Here is a 21,175-nt window from a genome sequence, read left to right on the forward strand (position 1 = left end):
GAGGGAGAGAGAGTTGGGGAGAGAGAGGGATGCAAAACTTGAGAGACTATTGAATGCTGAGAATGAACTGAGGGTTGAGGGGGAAGGGGGAGGGGGGAAAAGAGGTGGTGGTGATGGTGGAGGGCACTTAAGGGGAAGAGCACTGGGTGTTGTATGGAAAACAATTTGACAATAAAATATTATGGAAAAAAAATAAAAAACCATAAAAAAATAAAAATAAAACTGAAAAAAGTAAAATTAAAAAAAAATAAAAATAAATAAATAAAAATATATATTTTACATAAATTGAAAACTAAAATCTTATTTTTCTTTACTTGATAAACTCAGGTTGAGATGTCTTTAAAAATTAGATGACTGGTAACTTGCAGATTAAGTTAGAATTATATTTTATTAAATATTTAATAAATGAGTGGCAATAAAAATACTCAAATGAATACAGAATAAAGTGCACAAGTCCCATTTAGTATACTTCTTCCTCTTCTACCACCTAGAGCCCATTTTCTTCAGAAGTCACTTCTACCTACACTGGGGGATATAGATTTTCATTATATCAGTCATTTAAATACACACACACACACACACACACAAATAAATTTAAAACAATTAAATAAATAAATAAATACACACAGAGTAGGATCATATTATATGTATAATTTTTGTCTCTTGCTTATTTTTCTTTATTCATAAATTTTGAAACATTATATTTATATATATCTTGTGCAGATATACATTATTTCCTGATTTTTACTGAGATATAATTGATATATATTATATTAGTTTAAGATGCACAAAATAATTATTTGATATAGGTATATATTGTGAAATGATTGCCACAATAAATTTAGTTAACATCTATCACCTCACGTAGTAACATATAAATTTATATCTATATAGGCAAGTTTATATATACAAGAGATATATACATGCGGGAATACAGAGGACGGAAGAGAGAAAAGTGAGGCAAAGGCAGTGCGTGCTGAGCACAGTACACGCAGAACACAGTAGCTGCTCAGCCAAGGGAAAAAGCAAGACATGCTGAAAACAATAGAACGGTTTTTCCTTCCGAAATGAAATGCTTAGATTACCAAAGAGTGTTGAGCCCACCCTGACCTCTTACTTCGCCCGGTTCATTCTTACCAAGTTTGCTAACGTATATGCACAGGTGGTCACGTAGAGTCATGGTATATTTCACATAATTTATTAACAGTTTTCCGCTTTCATTTTCACATTCTATTGTTCACTCTAAATAAATACAAGAGAGCTACCCAGACTGGGGTGGCACCCAGCCCTCTCTTGCTTAACGGAGCTTTTCGTGGTGTAGTCCCTCCTGCCTCTCTTTGTTCCAAACCATTTGGACTCAGTAATCCTCTTACTCCCAAGTGGCACTGAGCAGTGGGACATATATGTATATCTCTTTCATGAATTCATACTTTCCCAGGGTACGAGTTTACCATGTTATAGCCAGTCTCCTGATTGTGATTTAATTAGATTGTTTATAGTGGCTTTTTTTTTGGTTTGGTTTGGTTTTTAGAGAGAGAGAACACTAGAGAAAGAGCACAAGCTGGGGGAGAGGGGCACAGGCAGAGAGAGAGAGAGAGAGAGAGAGAGAGAGAGAGAGAGAGAGAGAGAGTCTTAAGCAGGCTCCATGCCCAGTGTAGAGCCCAGTGCAGGGCTTGATCCCATGACCCTAAGATCATTACCGGAGCCAGAATCAAGAGTCAGACAGTCAACTAATAGAGCGACCCAGGTGCTCCTACAGGTTTTGCTATTACAATATATATCTTTCTGCACATACTGAGTAATTTTGTCTTATATATTTCTAGAGGCAAACCCCTTTGGGACAAAATATATGTGCATTTGAAATCTTGTTAGCTATGCCCAAATTGCCTTACAAAGTGATGAGAACCATTTATACTACCAACTGTACAGCAGAGGGCTATTTGCCCTGCAAACTTTTATAGAAAAATGTTTGCAAATTTATTTTTGGCCTGTTACATGATCAAATGCGTGACTACACAATCAACACTAGAAAATGTTCTTAGGTTTAGTGTCCAATATTATTAACAGAATTAGCCAGGTCATACATACTTACACATTGTATCTCTATTATCTGCCAATTTTAAGAGGACGTAAAATGACCAACTATGTGTTAAATGACCCAACACATTTAACAAAAATGTGTTAAATGACCCAACTATGATTGCACTTTTGTGTGGTACTTTTTACATTTCTACAGTTTTTCCTTTACTTTAAAGGTATTAGGGTAAGTGAGTAGAAGATTCATGAGATAGAACATGTTGGTAGATTGTACCTTATAACAATTTATAAAACTGTCACATTGAATTTCTTTTGTTTGACTGGGAATGCATGTTTTCTGATAGTATCATAGGGCATTTCTTCCAGTTAGTTTTTGCTTGTTACATTATATTTGGTCTTTTAGCCTTAAACCATTTGGATTCATATTGTTTTATGGGTGACTCTTTCAAAGCACTAATAACTAGAATTTTAACATGTGTTTTTAAATTTTATTTTATATAGCTTAATCTGAAGACGTCTGCCTTTTGAAAAGAATAAGATGTGATTATTTAAATATTTTGACTATCTAACCATCTATTTTGTTTTCTTCTTTTTTTCTTCAGCTTTTTATAAAAACAATAATGAAGAATAAGGCATGCCTGGGTGGCTCAGTCGATTGAACTTCCCACTTGGGCTCAGGTCATGATCTCATGGTTTGGGAGTTGGAGCCCTGCATCTGGCTCTCTGCTGTCAGTGTGGAGCCTGCTTCGGATCCTCTGTTGCTCGCTCTCTTTCTCTCTCTCTCTCTCTCTCTGCCCCTTCCCCACTCATGTACTCTCTTTCAAAAATAAATAAACTTAAAAAAAATATTGAAGTATAGTTGACACAAAGTTATATTAGTTTCAGGTGTACACCATAGTGATTCAAATTCTATGCATTACTCAGCACTCACCATGATAAGTGTAGTCACCTCTGTCACTAGACAATGTTATCACAATATTATTGACAATATTCCTTATGGTGTATTTTTCATCTCGGCAACTTTTTTAGTTTGTTTTCCATTTACACATATGCTTGTTTTCTTCTTTATTTGTTCATTTTTATTATATTTCTGGCTTGAACTAGGTTTCATTGGTTTGGAAATGTCATACCATGTTTTTATTCATCTAGGATTGTTTTTTTGTTGTTGTTGTTAGTTCTTAAGGTATAATTCACGGTGGTATCGAGACCTTGCATGTATGGTTTGATACATTTTTAATTTTTTTTAAATTTATTTTTGACAGACAGAGAGAGAGAGCAAGAAAACGGTAGGGTCAGAGAGAGAGGGAGGCACAGAATCTGAAGCAGGCTTTAGGCTCTGAGCTAGCTGTCAGCACAGAGCCTGACGCAGGGCTCGAACCCAGGAACCATGAGATGATGACCTGAGCCGAAGCTGAACGTTTAATCGGCTAAGCCACCCAGGCACCCCTTGATCCATTTTTAAAATGCAACTCTACAAACTACATCCTTGCCAAGGTCTCTCTCCTCTAAGAAATTTCCTTCCCAGTTGAACTCTGCCACCAGCAACAAGCACTGTTCTCATTTCTATAACCACAAATTCATTATGCAAATTCTAGAATTTCATCTAAGTGGAGCCATACCGCCTAGCACTTTCATGTCTGCCTTACTTTGGTCAGCACATGTCATAGACTTCAGTCCATGTGACTGTGCCTATCAGCAACTCATTCCTTTATTTTGCTGAGCAGTATTCCAATGTATGAAATACCAGAATTTGTTTATCCATTCATCTCTTATTGGATATTTGGTTCGTTTCCAAATGTGTGCTATCATGAATAAACCTATAATAAACATTCTTATATAAGTCTTTCTGGGTGGGTATGCATGTGAAGAATTGTAAAAAGTCCACGATTTTACCCTTTTGTAAGTTTGCTTGGCACAGTTTTGTGAACTCTGGCAGAAGCCTTGAGACTAGTGAGTTAGAGACAAGACTATTCCTCAGGGCAAAGCAAGCAGCATAAGTAGAGTCTACTTGCCTGGGTTGCCCAGGCCTCCAAGTCCTACGGGGAAATATAGGGAGACCCACGTGGATGTTACACATGCTGTGGGTTTGTGACACCAAATGCTGACAGAGATGTGGAGCCACAGGAGCTCCACAAGATGGGAACGCAAGATGGTGCAGCCACTTTGGAAGGCAGTTTGGCAGTTTCTTATAATACTAAACCTATTTTTACCATATGACCCAGCAACCACACTCTGAGGTATTTATCCAAATGAACTGAAAACTTATGTCCACACAAAAACCTACGCATGAATGTTTACAGCAATGGTGTTCATAATGACCAAAACGTGAAAGCAACCGAGATGTCCTTCAATAGGTGAATAACTATACAAACCACAGTACATCCATTCGATGGAATATTACCAGTGATACAAGGAAATGTGCCAGCAGGACTGGATAAGACATGCTGGAAGGTTAAATAGGAATTGCTAAAGAAACCAATCTGAAAAGGTTGAATACTGTGATTCCATATATGTGACCTTCTGAAGAAAGCAAAACGATAGAGAAAGCAAAAAGAACAGTGGGTCAAGGGTTCATTGGTAAGAGGAGAGGCATGAATAGATGGCACACAGGGCATTTTTAAGGCAGTGCACTTATGCTGCATGATACTGGAATGGTGGCTATGTTGTATTAGACATTTGCCAAAACCCAGAGAATTGTATAACATAAAAAAATAAACCTGAACGTAACCTAAGGTCTTTATTTAGTTAATAAGAATATGTCAATATTGGTTCATCCATTGTAGCAAATACAGCACACGAGGCCAAGATGTTACTAGAAGGGGACCCAGGGAGTGGGATGTTGGTAAAGACTGGAAGGCAGTACTTGGGACTCTCTGCATTTGCTGTGCAATTTCTCCATACCCCTCAAACCACTCTGAAAAATAAAGTCTATTTAAAAAATCCTTAAAAAAGAAGTTCAGAATTAAGGAAGTCAGTGCTTCTGGACACCTTACACACAGAAACACAAAACCTGAGGGACATTTGGGCTGTTTCCATAATTTTGTTATGGTAGGTAATGCTGCTATAAACAGTGGGGTGCGTGGATCCCTCTGACTTAGCATTTTTGTATTCTTTGGGGAAATACCTATAAGGTGCTATCTCAGTTGTCCCTGCAATATGGACTCCTGCTTTTTACACCACGTGACTTCTGGCAAATTTTCTTGTGAGTTATACTGTCCTGTCAATCAATCTGACCAACAGAAGTTAGAAGAAAGTATGTTTAGTTGTCTTACACAACATTTAGTAAAGCTACCATCAACAGGACTCTAAACATCAGGATAAGATCAGCCTACCATACTGACCCCAGCCATGCTCCCTTTCCCATGGTTTCAGCCAAACCAGCTGAACAAATGCCATCCACCCTCAGGGCGTGCCCTGAAAATCCAGGGGCTTTTTACATTTCTCTATTGATTTTTCCACATTGGTCAGGTATGGCTTAATATATAAATGATTACACAGACTCTTGTCTTGGCCCACAAAGAGGAAGTCTAAGGTAACTTCATCATACAGAAAAATGTCAGCCAGTGAATTGAGACAGATTTGAATCCCTTTCAGATCTGAAGTGGTGCTGCTGAAAACTAGCTAAAATCAGGGGCAAATACCATACAACTTGGAATAGGATGACTTCCATCATAGGGCAAAAAACTAGAATTTGAGCCCGGCATTAGGATCTATGCTGACAGCACAGAGTTTGCTTGGGGTTTTCTCTCTCTCCCTTTCTCTCTGCTCCTCTCCCCACTTGTGATCTCTATTTCTTTCAAAATAAATAAACAAAAAATACTAGATGTCTGAGATTGTAGGAAGTATGGAAAGCCCACTGAATATCTTGACCATTACCCACTGTTGAATGGCTTTTGTGATCAAAAGTACATTATTTCCCAATTGCACATAGCCCAGATAGTTAAAACCATGACATAGATTATTCTCAAGGGGACACAATAACATGGCTAGAGTTGGCTGAGCAGACTAGAAGAATAACACTGTAATCTGAAAATATGTCAATGTCAGTGAGGCATGACTGATGGCCTTGAAAGGGTTTAAAGGCCTAATATAGTCAATCTTCTAGTCACAACAGGTGCAATGCTCTCTGTGATGTAGTCTCCCCACTGAAGGACAAATTGGTCAATTTTGGATAGGAGTCCTAGGTCTGAGAGTGATACCCTCTAAACCAAAAGCAAGAGTTCTTTACTTTGTGCCGAGTCTCTGATGGTTGATGTGTTGCTATGTCTGATGCTACAGTGAACCAGACAGCAACAATGGAATCTGAGTTCAGAAGCCTCCATTAGTAGCTTGATTCCATGCAGTATCCTCAGAAAACTAGTTCTTATCATGGGTATCTATTTGTGTGACTCAGACAATATCATCATTAATCACGATTTTATTTCTATAGTTCACGGTCCCCACAAGAACTATATTTATTTTGCTATTTGTAGTCTTCCAACTGACCAACCAAATAGCCAGTTCATTTACAAATGTTGAAGAGTGAATAAAGTATAACAAAATTAGGGATGGTAGTTTTGGAAAGACCAATGAGAAATGCCTTGAGTCCTGCAACTGAGCAAAGTAACCTTGTCTATTTTTGATCTGCATAGTTGGGATGGAGGCTGAATTGTGGATGCAATCCAGTAAACACCATCAGGTTTCAGCTTGGCCAAGTTATATGTGAAGTAGGCCCAGACATTTAGAGGAATCTTCTTGAAACTAGAGTGTCCAGTGGCTAGGCTTCAGGCATCAGAGTGGGGGTAAGGTTTCTTCCAATGAGATAGCTTCTGCTTTTTCCTGTAAAATCAAGAAGCCACTGGAACCACAACAATTTCATTCTTGAATACATCATTTCCATTTGACAAGCACAGCCTTACATGGTCTTCCTGCCTTGTCTATTATGGAGTCTTAGTCAAACCATCCCAAAATGGAAATAGCAGGCCAGAGAGGGCTCCTGGAGTTGGGGGGTTATTTTTGAAAAGGACCGCCAAAGAAGCTAATATCTTGATGTGACTGGGAAGTGGTGAATCAAAACCCCAAAGTGTACCTACCAGGAGGAGTTGCCCCCCTTAGCCAGAGTCTTCAATGGGCAAGATTATCAGTCATAGAGACTCACAGCTCAAACAAGTCTTCACTATAGGAGGCTCCACTATAAATATTCACTTGGGGCACCTGGGTGGCTCAGTTGGTTGGGCCTCCGACTTCAGCTCAGGTCATGATCTCATGTTCATGGGTTCAAGCTCCGCATCGGGCTCTGTGCTGCTTCAGATCAGCCTGCTTTGGATTCTGTGTCTCCCTGTCTCTCTGCCCCTCCCCCTCTCATGCTCTTTGTCTGCCTCAAAAATTAATAACACATTAAAAAATTTAAAAACTGTTCTTCACTCATATATTTCTTTTCCTTTGGCCTAGATCCAACTTTATTAAGCCGTACTTTCTGAAAAAATTTTAGGTGGTTAGTATCTTTGTTATTCCCCCTTTTCAATATCTTATTGACTATTAATAGTATTTATATAATTTAAGATTTATAATTATTTTTCCTAAGAGATTTAAAAATATAATTAAGGACAAAAAGCACACAATATTAAATCATAAATCGCAATAATGCACTTGTGCTAGAGTACTTTTCTTTTTTTCTTAGTTTTTTAAATGTTTATTTATTTATTTATTTTGAGAGACAGAGAGACAGAGTGTGAGCAGTGGAAGGGCAGAGAAAGAAGGAGACACAGAATCCTAAGCAGGCTCCAGGCTCAGAGCTGTCAACACAGAGCCCGACATGGGGCTCGAACCCATGAACTGCAGATCATGACCTGAGCCAAAGTCAGCCGCTTAACCAACTGAGCCAGGTAGAAGTCCCCTTAGAGTACTTTTCTAGAAAAGTATAAATAAATATGGAATGATCATATTGTTTGTACCTTCTCCACACCATTTAACAAAATAACATTTTGCCAATAAACATTTATTGAATTTTTTCTATGTGCCAGAGATATCACATAGCACTAGAGATTCAAAGATGAATAGGAACTACTTGTCATCAATTGGTCTGGAAGTAAAAGGGTGATTACAATATGAGGGTAAAGTGTTTTGTTAGAGACAAATTCAGGACGTAGTGCTTACAAAGAGAAGATACGGCAAAACCAGGCTGACTCAACTTCCTAGGGAGGTAGTTGCTTAGGGAAGTCTTGATATAAATAATATTCTGTTCAAAAAAAGAAAGAATAGTAATGTTTGTCCCAGGAAGTGGGAGCTGTAATTCAAAGACCCAGAACTTAAATGGAACCTAACAGGTTCTGGGAACAACAAGTACTACATTTCATGTCATAAATGGCCTATTTTGTAGAGCAGAGATTCAGAAGCAATTTCAGACTCAGATGCCCTTGGAGGCTCACAGTTGTAAGGTGGTCAAATCATCACATATATACTCATATATATATAGCAACTAAAGAAAGTATGCATGCCAGAAGTAATTCAAAGAAATCACTTTCAAATACTGAAGTAGCTAAAGATAATAACATTAAGACATATTTATGAGCCAAATTTAGCAACAGGTGGTGACTCTAGAGTCCCAATTTAGAAAGGAAACACTGAAACATTGTGTCAGAATCTTGTGGCTTACCCGTGGGACCACGAGCAGGTAATTAAATTTCTCTGACACTAATTGTTCTCATCTGGAGTCACTTTCAGGGCTAGATTCTATTCTCACAATGAAGTTATAAAAATACTGAAAACTTAAATCTAAAATTACATGAGGTCATCAAGGTTACAGAGAGCAACCACATTCATCTTATTTTCCATTTCATTTTGATGGCATTCGTCTATTTTACTTGATATTATATTATTTTCATGCCACAGTCTCTCCTACTAGAATATTATACTCAAAAGGCCAGAAATCCATGGTTTTTTTTCCATCTTGATATGTCCCTCAACATTTCATCAATGCCTCACAAATAGGTAATCATGAATACCGATCAAAGATAATTTTAAACTTTACAAGAGAACCATTTAATTTCTGAAGATGAAGCTGCATGCATCTTTAGCTAAATAATCTTAAAAAATGGAATTTTAGATTGCAATCTTTTAATTAACAAAACCAAACAATAACAACAACAAAAAAGGTACCAAACAAAAACAAAAGCCCAAAAACTGGTTTATTTTCATGTGACACCAGGTTAAACATCTTGAAAGTAACTGCACTTAATCATGATTTTAAAAAGAAATAGATATGGTGGAATTAGTAGGCTAATATTTTACTTAGGAGCTTTTGAGCCATGTTTGATAGTGAAAGAAGAGTATACTTTTCTGTTCATGTGTTCTCATCCTGAAGTATTTCCTGGCTTTTCTTATTTGAAAACTCTAGTTGTTTTCAATAAAGTATGTATGTGGCAAGACTTCTGCATTTGTTTTTATTGCTGTGGAACAATTTACTGTACAGCTTAAAAAAAAAAAAAAAGGAGCTCAAAACAACACAGACGTATTATCTCCATCTCAGTGCACTGGGAGTCTGCACGGAGACCTGGGTCCTCCAGTCAGGGTACCCCATCGCTGAAAACAAGATGGGGCCAAGCTGAGTTCTTGTCTGGAGTTCACTGGGGAAAAATCCACTTTCAAGTTCACTCTGGTTGTTGGGAGAATCTAGCTCTTGCTGGCTGTTTACCAAAAGGCATTTTCAGTTCCTAGAGCCTGCGTGCCATTCCCTGCCACGTCACCCTCTCCAAAATTTGGCAGTCGCTTCTGCAAGGAGAGCAAGAGAGTGTGTCTATTGTTTCAGATTTCTGACTCTCCCTCTCTCACCTCTAGATCTAGAATTAAAGGGCTCGTGTGTGTACAAAAGACCCACCTAGACAATAATCTCTTTCTCCAAGTCCGCCATGCCATCTAACAAAGTTTCACCACAGGAGTAAAATTCATCACATTCACAGTCCAGGGGATTATGTGGGTGTTTATACACTGTCAGTAATCTTGGGGGGCATTGAGAATTCTGCCCACTGCAACTTCTAAGGTTGTTATGTTCTTACATGTGACTGGCAGTTTGACCAGGTATAAAATCCTATGAACAAAAATATTTTTATACCATATCTTAAAAGTGTTATTCCACTATCTTCTAACTTCCAGTGATGCTGTTGAGAAATCTGATGTAATTGTAATTGGTTTTTTTTGTAGTTTATCTGTTCTCTTGAAGCCTGTAGAATGTATCTTTAATTTTCTTCAGTGTCATTCTAATGTGCCTAGATTTTGAGTTTTCTTTTTCTCTGTGAATCCTTTCAATCAGAGTCTCTAATCTTTTTTTTTTTTAATGTTTATTTATTTGAGGGTATGGGGTAGAGGGACAGAGAGAGAGAGAAAGAGAGAGAACCCCAAGCAGGCTCCAGGCCTAGCCTATCATGTGGCTCGATCTCACAAACCATAAAGATCACAACATGAGCTGAAATAAGGAGTCGGACGCTCAACCGACTGGGCCATCAGGTGTCCCAGAGTATCTCATTTTTTATTTTGATGATTATTTCCATTATTTCTTCAGTCACAGACTCTTTTCATTTTTTTTCTCCTTCTTCCAAGACTCCTATTAGCCCAATATTTAGGCTTCTCTTTCTGCTATCCATATTTTTTACTTTTTTATTTATTATTACCTGGTGCTTGTTGGGAGAATTCCTCAGTGTGCTATTTAACATACTATTTTCCTTTTCAGCTGTTATCCATTGACTTACCTGATTTATTATTTCAATAATTTTATTTTTCATAGTTTCTGTTTTCTGGTTTTTATTTATAAATACATTTTGATTCTTATTTTATGTTGTAAAGTTCTTTATATCTATTTGGAATATTATCAATGCTATTATAAAGTATCAATTTATTCCAATATTTCTTTTTCATCCCGCATATTTTATCCATTTTGTTTTCCTTCATTTTTTAAGTTGTTTTACTTGTCAAGTGCCTAGTTGTTTCAGCCTGTGAGCTCACATTGTATGTGCATGGCAGGGGTAGTATGAGAGAGAGAGGAGAAACAGAGAAGAGAGAGAGAGACTCACTACTTTGGCAGTATAATTAGGTGGTTGCCAGAGTTGAGTCCTAGTCTATGTCAGTTCCAGCAACAGTTGTAAGAAGAAGGGAAGGTATGCACTAAAGAATTCTAACTCCTCTTGACCTCTCCCATTTTTCTGCTGGCCCCAAAGAAAAACTCTACCAGCCAAAGCTTTATTTTGAAAGCTTTAGAAAGAAGAAGTGTATGTGGAAGTATCTCTTTTGTTTGTTTTTCAACTTGTCAAATGTGATTTTTATTAGGAAGGAAAACTTCCCATAATTTCCCTACAGGATTCTTGTTGTCCAGGACTGAGGAATAATTCTATGTTCCAACTTCAAGGGAAGCTAGGAAAGCAATGCCTAGAATTATCCAAAATAGTCACCCTCTATTAAGAGAAGCAGGCTTTTCAAGCCAGGAAATTGAGTGCAAGGGACCAGAGTAGGATCCAAGAGTGTTTGCCAAGCAAAGTACTGGCAAGATGATAAGACATATAAGGACTATTATCCTCACTTTACAAGAGGGAAACTAAGACTCAGCATTTATTATACTAAAATGCCATGACTATTAACAAATAAAGTTCCTTGCAGCCACTGAGCATGAAATCAGGCTGGATAGCTCCCAATGGGCCTCTCAGGGTCATTTATGACTTTGGTAAGACAGTAGAGATTTGGATCTAGTGCCAGCCTCCTATTAATAGAACACTCAAACTGATAAAAGAGCTATGCATTTATTCAGAAAGTGAAATGTAGTTTTCACATGGACTAAATTAACTGTATTTATAGGACCAGTGCATTCTTTCTCTATAGGCAGACCTAAAATGAGGATAGCCATACATGAATACATGCGTACAGACACATGAACCAGAAGATTGTTTTACATGCACAGAATCAACACTGAGCATTAGTTCACAGATCGAATGACTGGGACTGACTTAGCTACCTGACCAGGTCACTTAAAGCCTAAACTAGTTACCTTTAGTTACCAGGTAACTAAAGCTTCTCCCTCTCTGGGTAGTGCTTGGGTGGGCACTACCAAAGCTGTGTCCCCAGCCTCCATTCCTAAGCCTTAAGAGATACTCTTTAAGGAGTTCATACCTCCTATCAGGAGCTACGACTTGAGAGTTCATGCTTTCAGATAATGTCAAGATCCCACAGTTCAATTATCAAGAAAGAATCATATTTCTATCATCTCATGTTCTTGGTGGGGAATCGGCACCTCAATGTGGCCTCTAAGTTCTGAACGCTGGTACAGATATTTTTCAGTCACCCATTTTTCTTTTGCTGAATGTCCTAGAAGTGATGTATTTTCAAACTGTGCCTTGTCTTTCTTATTTTTGTTCCTCTTTATTAAGAACACAGGGCGAGCTTAGTGAAATTAAAATAACTATTGAACCTGAATATTATCTTTCTAGTAAAAATAGTACAATAAAAACTTCACTAAATACTTAATCTTCTCTAAAAGTTCCACTCCAAAATCTGATTATTTCAAATACATTATGTCTGATTTCCAAAAAGACCACTAGATAAGAAAATTTCATATTATTGTATTTATGGTTATATTTGGCCAGATATTCAGAGCTGTTTTGCAGCAAGATGAAAGTGTTATTACTTGAAATGGATATCTACTTTAAACTGGTAGTTATAATTCTTTAAAAAGACAAGTTGTTATGGCAAATGTATTCTCAAAGTCTTCATTTAAAGAAATTAATATACGTGTGATACAAAAACATATTCATTTAAACAAAAAGTAGTTTGTATTTTTTTCCCTAAGGAAACATTTATATGATAGTGACACATAAAAAGACAAGTTAATGTAGAGAAAATATACTTTTGTTGGGATGATTTGTAGAAGTGAATACTTTACTAGAATTCTCTAAAAATTGTCTCAGTGCAGAATTTGACTTCATATTTGGGGCACAGTCTCCTTTTTCCAAAATTTTATCCATTAATATTAACATGATAGGTACATGATAAAATAGTATACTCAATATACATGGGCAACAGAAGTACATTGATGTGTCTCCTACTTGTGAGCACCAGGATTCCTTTATTAGCAGCTTTGAAGAACACATATCTTATTTGAAAGAAGGTTTAATGACTTTTATAACATTGTTAGACTAAAAATATCTGATGCTGGTGTATGAAATGATCTTCAGAATTACTTTATTTATAAATGAGCTTATGTAACAATGAAAACAATATCATAATGACACACATTATGATTGGGGTTCTGTCGCACTATCCTCAGATGTGAGGAAGACATAGTTTATTTTTCTTTATAATTAAACTGCTTTTTTTTTATAATAACTGGGTGGAGGAGTGGGAATGAGGGTGCAGATACAAAATTTAGTGTCATCTCATAAATTTTCCCTAGAACAAACACTGAGATAGTCAGGTATTAAGATAGTACTCAGTTTTGTTATGCCATCCCCTTGCCCTGTGATTGTCTCTGGGAGTTGATTATGCCCTTGTGGGTTGATCTGCAGGTGAATGGGTATAGGCACCAGCTTATTTCTAAATGTAATATCCTTATACTCTTCTTGGCTCTTTTGGAATTCCTCAGCAATGCCCTGTCTCCACTTGATAACTTGATTCTCTACTCATCTTCCTTGTCAAAGTCTATGACTGGTGATCTTGTGGTCTGTTCTTTGACTCTGGCACCTCTCCTTAGGAACTAACCATTTGTCACTTTCTGACTGGGACCCATTCAGCTTTCATGGTGCCTTAACCCACTGAGATACGCTTTTTAATTACATTTGTTTCTTATTGTCATCTGCCTTGCCCAAGGTCCAAGGCCTTTTCTCTCATTACTCTGGTGATTATTTCTGACTAACTTGTCAGCCAAGCTCATGAAATACCTATCAAGTCTCCACGGGATCCTTTCACAGTCTTGAATCTGTCATATATGAAAGTCAAGGGGCAGTCAACCTGTAACCTTCTCTCCTAAGTCCACTGCTGCATATATTTCAATTAAAACGTCCTGAATTTGTGTGAGAGCAAACACCCAACGTTTCCCACCTTCTAGAGTACTAAGAGACCCAGAAGAAACTCGAAGAGCTCTTTTACTTTTCTGGTGATTTCTGAAACCACTCTCTCTCAAACCCTGGGTTTAACAGGAGAAATGGGAGAAGAAAAATAATTTTCTTCCTTTACTCCATCTCTTTTCTTCTCAAAATCCATTGAGAACAGAAGATACCAGCTTCTTTTTTGTTTAGCATCTTTCAAATTGCTAATCACTACCCAAGATATGCCATTAATTTAATAGGCAATTGTTAAGGGTCCCTGGGTGGCTCAGTCAGGTAAGCATCCAACTCTGCTGACAGCTCAGAGCCTGAAGCCTGCTTCAGATTCTGTGTCTCCTTCTCTCTTTGCCCCTCCTCCACTCACACTCTTTCTCTCTAAAATATACACATTAAAACTTTTTCTAAGACAATTGTTAGTTTTTTAATGAAAAAGAATGGAAAATAACATTGGAAACTAGAAGGGTGTATTGCAAACCAGAAGGGTACATGAATATTGTTTTGTGATACTTTTCTTGTGTGGGATGTATGTGTGTATGTGTGTGTGTGTGTGTGTGTGTGTGTGTGTGTGTGTATGTATATGTTGGACATCTAAATAAAATATTTTTTGCTGCGACTTAAAATATAAAAAAAACTAAAAAGTTAGGATTCAAAGAGTTTGAATGTCATGACTTTTGTGTGATTGTCATTCCTAGGTCCAAAGTCAGAGAGGATTGAGATGTCCATCCCCTTATAGTATAGAGGAAACTTTATAATCGATCCACTGGGCCTAGCTCTTAAACAGGAACCAAAGGAATTTAGCAAAAATTTCTTTGTACAAAAGCTGGCTCTGAATGTCTGATGGCTAACTAAAGAAGTCAAGTGCTTTTCTGACCATATTCCCATTTTTCCAGAGGCAGTCCTGGATATCACGTGTTGTATCAATCTACCATTACGTTGAATTTTCTTCTCTGATATTTTTTCAGTCTTTAACAAAGTATTGTTATTAATCATAGTACCAAAATAATCAGGGGTGAGTTTGGTAGACCTCTACTTTATATTTCCATATTCTACTATGGTTCTTGTTATAAGTGGTTGACACACACATGGATGGAATAAAGTTCTGATTTTAACTTATGGTTGACTCTGAATGATGACCAGTAATAGCTTGTCTCTCTTTACTCAACCTATTTCAGACTGAATGGAATTAACATAAATCATTTGGATGGTTTAAAAATCGACTTGAGACAGATCAATAGGCGAAAATCAAATTTAATCACATATGTATAGGGACTCCATAAAAATATGAGGCTCACAGGCAGTCAGGCAACTGAGGTTTATGTGCCATCCAGAGCAAAGGAGAAAAGATCAGGGGTCTGGTACTTCAAGGGAGGGAAGATAATTCACAGGAAGATGAAAAAGAGTAAATGTTTGGTAAATGAATGCTTGCTGGGTATACAGAAAAACAGTGTAATATAGAAAGGAATTTGAACAAACAGATTTTGCTAAGTTCCTGCCTTCTACCACCTCTAGCCCATATTATACTGTAGTCACCTATGGTGGTAGTTCCCTTCCCAGAGCAGACCGTATTACTAAATCCTTTTAGGCAGTTAGGGGAAAGGTCAAAGCTTCTTTCTGAAACATCTATTCCTTAAAAATAATCAGCCTAAAATCCACATGCAAAGAGACACATTTTAGGGTGACAAATTTTGCTCCCCTACATCTCCAAATGTCTCTTTTCCCATTTGCACAGTACTGAAGTTATTCTGCTGCTACAGTTGGAATCTTGAATTTAAGTCTTGAAGATGTTTGGAATTTTAAGAATAACAGTATTATTGGGTTGCAAGGGATTCCCAATAGACTTTATTGGACAAATGGAGAAATTCAAACCCAGGAAAGTTAAATAATTTCCCCAAGCTTTTACATTTCAATTCTGTTGACTTTATTTTTATAGATAAGGAAATGGAAACCTAGAAAGGTGTAATAATGTAGGTCCTGTATCAAAATGTAAATATCCTTGGAACAAACTATGAAATCAAGCAATAAAATCTGTTGCCTGAAGTAAAATCTGTACCTAAAGTTAGAGGTAAAATGTAATGGGAGTGTATTTTGTAAATATTAAACTGATGCATTTTTATTTCTCCATTAAATCATGTTCACTGGTAGCCTTAAATTTCCAGAGCTAAGCTCAAGACTTATTTATCAAAGGAAGAAAACCAAGGATACTGCCTAAAGCAAAGAACCCAACGATAAACCTTGAAATTTAAACCTGAATTTCTCAGTCTCTCCAGCAATAATTGTCATGTAAATCAGATGTAAAAAAATGATTTAAGTTATTTTATTTCACTTTTTCATAACTAAAGAGGCTTTCTGATTGGCTTGATATACGATATTGTATAAGGGAGATCCCATCCAGAGCATAAGAGGAAAGGAAGGGAGATAGCTCCTTAGGGTACTAGTGAATGATAATGAGGTTTTTGGGGTGGTATTGGTTGTGTTAGGAACTGATGGCCAAGAAAGAATTCTTGACGATGTCTTTGGTGCAAAAAGGTGATTTTATTAAAGCATGGGAACAGGACGAATGGGCAGAAAGAGCTGCCCCAGGGACCATGAAGAGAGATTGACTATATATTGCTAAGGTTGTTTTTGCCTCTAGCAAAGCATTAACGTTAGGACAGTAGGGAGTTCCTGGAGAAATGTTTTGCTCTGCCTGCCTCAAGTGTTTATCAAAGGACTGCAGGTTTAAGGAAATTTCATTTTACCTGCCATTTTCTTCTTGCCTTTCACCACCATAACTTTATGGAGAAGAAGGTGCTGTTGGGGTTCCAGGAAACTGGGTCTACAAGTTTCTGGAGATTATTAGGCATTTTTCTTGTAATTTATTGATATTTGTAAACTGATGGGGGCTCATGTCCTGTTTGCCTGTGATCTCTATCAGTTAATGATTTGTTTCTTTTCTTTTCCTTTGCTTTTAGGCAGCCAGGAGTGCCTGAGGAATATTACACACATCCCATCTGGAGAAAGGGGTGCCATGTGCTCGTTTGTACTTTGCCCTCAGCCTACCTTATGCTCCCTCATCAAAAGGTACAAAATTGAGGCAGAGGAAGTTGAATAGGAAAATTAAACACCCTGGTTTGCCCTTGCTCACCTCCAAATGTGTCTGGTACCAAGACTTGGGAAATTGCATCATTTGACTACATTACTTCATATCCCCCTGTCTCTGTATCCTTTCACCGTGTAGTTACATAGAGCCTGTCCCATAGAGAGTGTGACCTCCCTTGCCACTTGATTCTGAATTCAACCACCAACTGGCTTTATACAATAGATTGAATCAGAAGGGTCAGCAAGGCAGCCTTGACTTTAGCTAGTCTTCCTGCCTCGGTTTACTTTCATGTACCTCTGTCCCCACCATGAGAACATGCCCAGGCCAGTTTGTTGGAGGATGAGAAGCTAGAGCGTAACTGAGTTGCCTTGAACCTATCAGCAGCTTAGATAAGTGAGCACCCAGACCGCTCCAGGCAGGTGAGTGAGCCCAGCCGAGATCAGTAGAAGTGCCTAGCTGACTCCAAACACATGAGCAATAAGTGTGTAACTCTGTATACCTCTAAAGGCTGTTGGTTATGCATTATGCAGCTTTATTTTTAGCAAATGCTAACTCATATGGGGTTTGAAAAATATTAAAGTAGGTATGATAGTGGTAGTAATATGCTTTCCCAGAAACATCCAGCGAGGCTGTTAGGCAGGAGAAGTCATTCAATATAGTTTTGGGGACAACAGCAGCCAATGAACACAGTGATACAGACAAGCCTGATTCTGTAGTCCCTCATCCTTATTGCCTGCATGTGACATGAAAAAACTTGAGATGTGCCCAAATGATGTGGTGAGGGCAAGCAGAGGTGCTAAGAAAGCCAGTGGATCAGAAGGGTCTTCAGGTCTGGCAGCTAGAAACCAGCATATGATTTAGCAAGCCAGACCCATCCAGGTGCACATGGCTTCAACAATACCAGCCTTGGGAGCACAATAGAGATTAGTGCAGAGCCTTTCAAAATACCTTGGAATTTCCAGGGTCTTCACCTCAAGGTAGCAGAAAGTGATTATTAGATTGTTAATGAAAATTGCAGTTTTTTCTCATCTACAGTTTTGGCTGGCAGAAGTAGCCTTAACCCAGCCAGCTGACTGAACTCTTTCCAGATCTCTACACAGGATGTTAGGGGTCCTGGTGTGGGCTTCCCTACATGCTCCACCTCAACTGCCTTTTCTTTTAAAATTCATCACTTCAGAGAGACTTTTATTCTATAATTAGAAATAAAAAAACCAACAAAATACTCTGAAAAGCATAATTAAGGTCACACAAAGGTAGAACATGGCAGAAAAAGGAAACGAATGTACAGAAAACAAACTTTTAACATATCACTTTGCCTCTTGCCCTTAGATTATCTTTTCCCAAATTACACCCTTCGAAACACAAGTGCCTCATGAGGTAACACAAAACAAGTATATCATAAACAAAACTCTTTATAGCAAAATAATATGGAATTCAACCATGATAAATAAGAAAATATGTCTCAGAATTTACATATTAAAAACTAGAAGATGTTTTGCTGTTAAAACAAATTTTTCAAAAGAATTTAACTTTACCAGCTCATCTCAACACAGAACTGTGTTTTTATGACATGCCCATTGAAAGTACACACAGCCTGTCTTGGGAACTCTGCTTTGGGTGGATCTACATTGTCCTTACAAAGCAGCTGATTTGCTGTATACCTTGTATACCTCAGTAGTAAACATACACAATGTTTGTCTCTCAGGAAAAAGTGGAATACTTGAAATAATGAATTCTGTATCTGTTGCTCAGATCAGCAGGTGGGTATTCATTTGTGAAACTGAATAAAGGAAACCTCATTCAAAACGGAGTCAGGGGGCCAGAAGGGGGAGGTCTCACATCTTACCTCTCCTTGTAGCCTTTTGCAGACCCAACAGGAAGAGACATAAGTTGTATTCTCAACGGGAAGAAACCTACTCTACTAGCCTAGCAAAAGGAAGGAAGACTTCTTCCTTGCCCAGCAACAGTTCAACCAATGAAAGTCTGTCACAACTCAGAGAGTGAAAAGCCACTAGACTCTGAACCCCTAGTCTACTCTCATGGACTTTTTGTTGATAACAGCCCCTCCCAACTTCCCTCTTTTCTCTATAAAAGAGGCTTCTCTCCTTTGTGCTCCAGACTTTGACGACTTTTCAGACTATGCCTTTTACTATAGCTTGCTTACCCTGTATTGTATTTCCTCTGCTATTCTTAAATAAACCCATTTTGCTGTAACGCAACTAGCTGTTTTACTTTTAGTGTCAACATTACATAGTTCTTTTCTGGTCAATGAGAAAGGAAAATAAAATTATAAGAATAAGCTAAAATTTAAATTGTTGTTTACTCTGTTCTTTAAAAATGATTTCTTTTTCTTTATGTCAAGCCTTCTTGGCATTATTCCCACCATTCACATGATTTCTGATTTTTAAAAGAAGAATAAAGCTAACAAGCAAAATAATAGAACACAGACTTTTCAGAATGGCCCTTTCTTGATCTTATATCAATTAAATCTTCAAATACTGCTTTATGAAGTTTCCATAAACTCAGACAGACACAGAGTTTGGGAATGCTATTGATGTTTTAGAGTGAGGAAATGACCTTTGTTGGGGATAAAAATGAAGAGGAGGAACACAAAAGGAGGGGAAGTTGAGGAAAATGCAGAGAAGGAGAAAAAGGAAAAAGAGAGAAAAAAGGAAGAGGAAAAAAGGAGAGGATGAGGAGGAGAAAAAGAGAAGAAAAGGAAGGCAGAAGGAGAGGAGAAGGTCCTGTAGTTTCCTTTTCCTAAATATTGACTTATTCTGTACCTAAGGACCTCTCACAGCACACATTTCTAATTACTTCCCTAATGATGGCCTTCCCTATGAAGACCACTGGCTATACCTTAATAATGTAGGTGGTGGGGAAATGGGGAATGGATAGTCATGGGAATTATGAGGAGCAGAGGGTAACTATACCTTCAGGAAAAATAATTGTTTTGGCTATAATTATGTAAACTAAGAATTTGTGGTGATTAAGTTCACAATATTCCTTATGTTTTGAAATATGCACAGCTTTGGCCAGCAAGTGCCACAATCTTAAGATGCAATAATAGTTTTATTTATGGGATCACTTTTCTATTTTAAAGTTTTATCTTTGTGTTCTGGTTTTAAAAATAATGAATGGAAATTGCACTACTGAGTTTCCCTTCCCAAATGTGAACAAAACTAATTTTTAAAAAGTCAAAACTTCTAATAGTAATCACATTGAGTACAGGTGACTGAGAACAACACAGGATTCTCTACAGAGCAAGGAAATACAGATCAGCAATGAATCACTGTTTTCCCCCAAAGACACCATGCTCCGGAGTCAAGAACAGTCTCAGGTTCTCACTGAGACTCTCCAAATTTTGAGAAAAGCAAATAATAGGATGTTAGTGTTCCTTATCTACTGATTATTAGCTAAATCACTACTGGTGGGTGAGGCGACACAAGACATTTTCTAAAAGAGGTAATATGGCTCACTCTGTGTCTGACATGAATTCCAGAGCTCCTCCCTGAATTAGGCAAAGCATTCAGTTTAAGGATTATCTTCTTGCGAATGAAAATCACTCCCAACACCACCCTGAATCCTGAAGTATGTGGTCTGAGTACAGGAACAGGACATTTGGGACAGCAGAGACTTAGTAATAAGGTATGCCAAACATGTCTCCGCTTTGCCTCGGCTGCACTTTTACCTCCATTCTCTGAAACTTTAAGAAAGCAGCTAGAACTACAACTGTCTTGTAGATTGTAAACTATAATTTGGAAGGGACAAAAAAGCTGGGTGTCAGTTTTGGTGGGAAGAGAATCTAGCAGGACCACTAAAGGCATACTATGTCAGTTAGATTTTTAAAAAGCACGTGTTACAAGATGCAGCACCATGAATGATGACTTGGCTGAATGTCAACTGCAATTGCCTCTTGGGTCAGATACCCTGTTCAATAAAGCAGTTACACAGGATATGTTGTGGCCCTGAAGTGAAAAAGAAATCTTCAAGATATCAG

The 21,175-nt window shown here is 37.7% G+C and overlaps 1 long non-coding RNA gene across 1 annotated transcript in view; it reads left to right on the forward strand.

The window, feature by feature from the left end:
• The window catches only part of LOC115292676, a 40,519-nt gene extending 21,130 nt beyond the window's left edge, over positions 1 to 19,389 (forward strand). The window contains exons 3-4 of the long non-coding RNA XR_003909089.1: positions 17,048 to 17,156; positions 19,034 to 19,389. This is a non-coding gene — a long non-coding RNA (uncharacterized LOC115292676). The remainder of the gene's footprint in view (positions 1 to 17,047; positions 17,157 to 19,033) is intronic.
• The last annotated feature ends 1,786 nt before the right edge of the window (positions 19,390 to 21,175 follow it).

The sequence above is a fragment of the Suricata suricatta genome, chromosome 1 (assembly GCF_006229205.1).
Source record: "Suricata suricatta isolate VVHF042 chromosome 1, meerkat_22Aug2017_6uvM2_HiC, whole genome shotgun sequence".
NCBI classification, from domain to species: Eukaryota; Metazoa; Chordata; class Mammalia; order Carnivora; family Herpestidae; genus Suricata; species Suricata suricatta.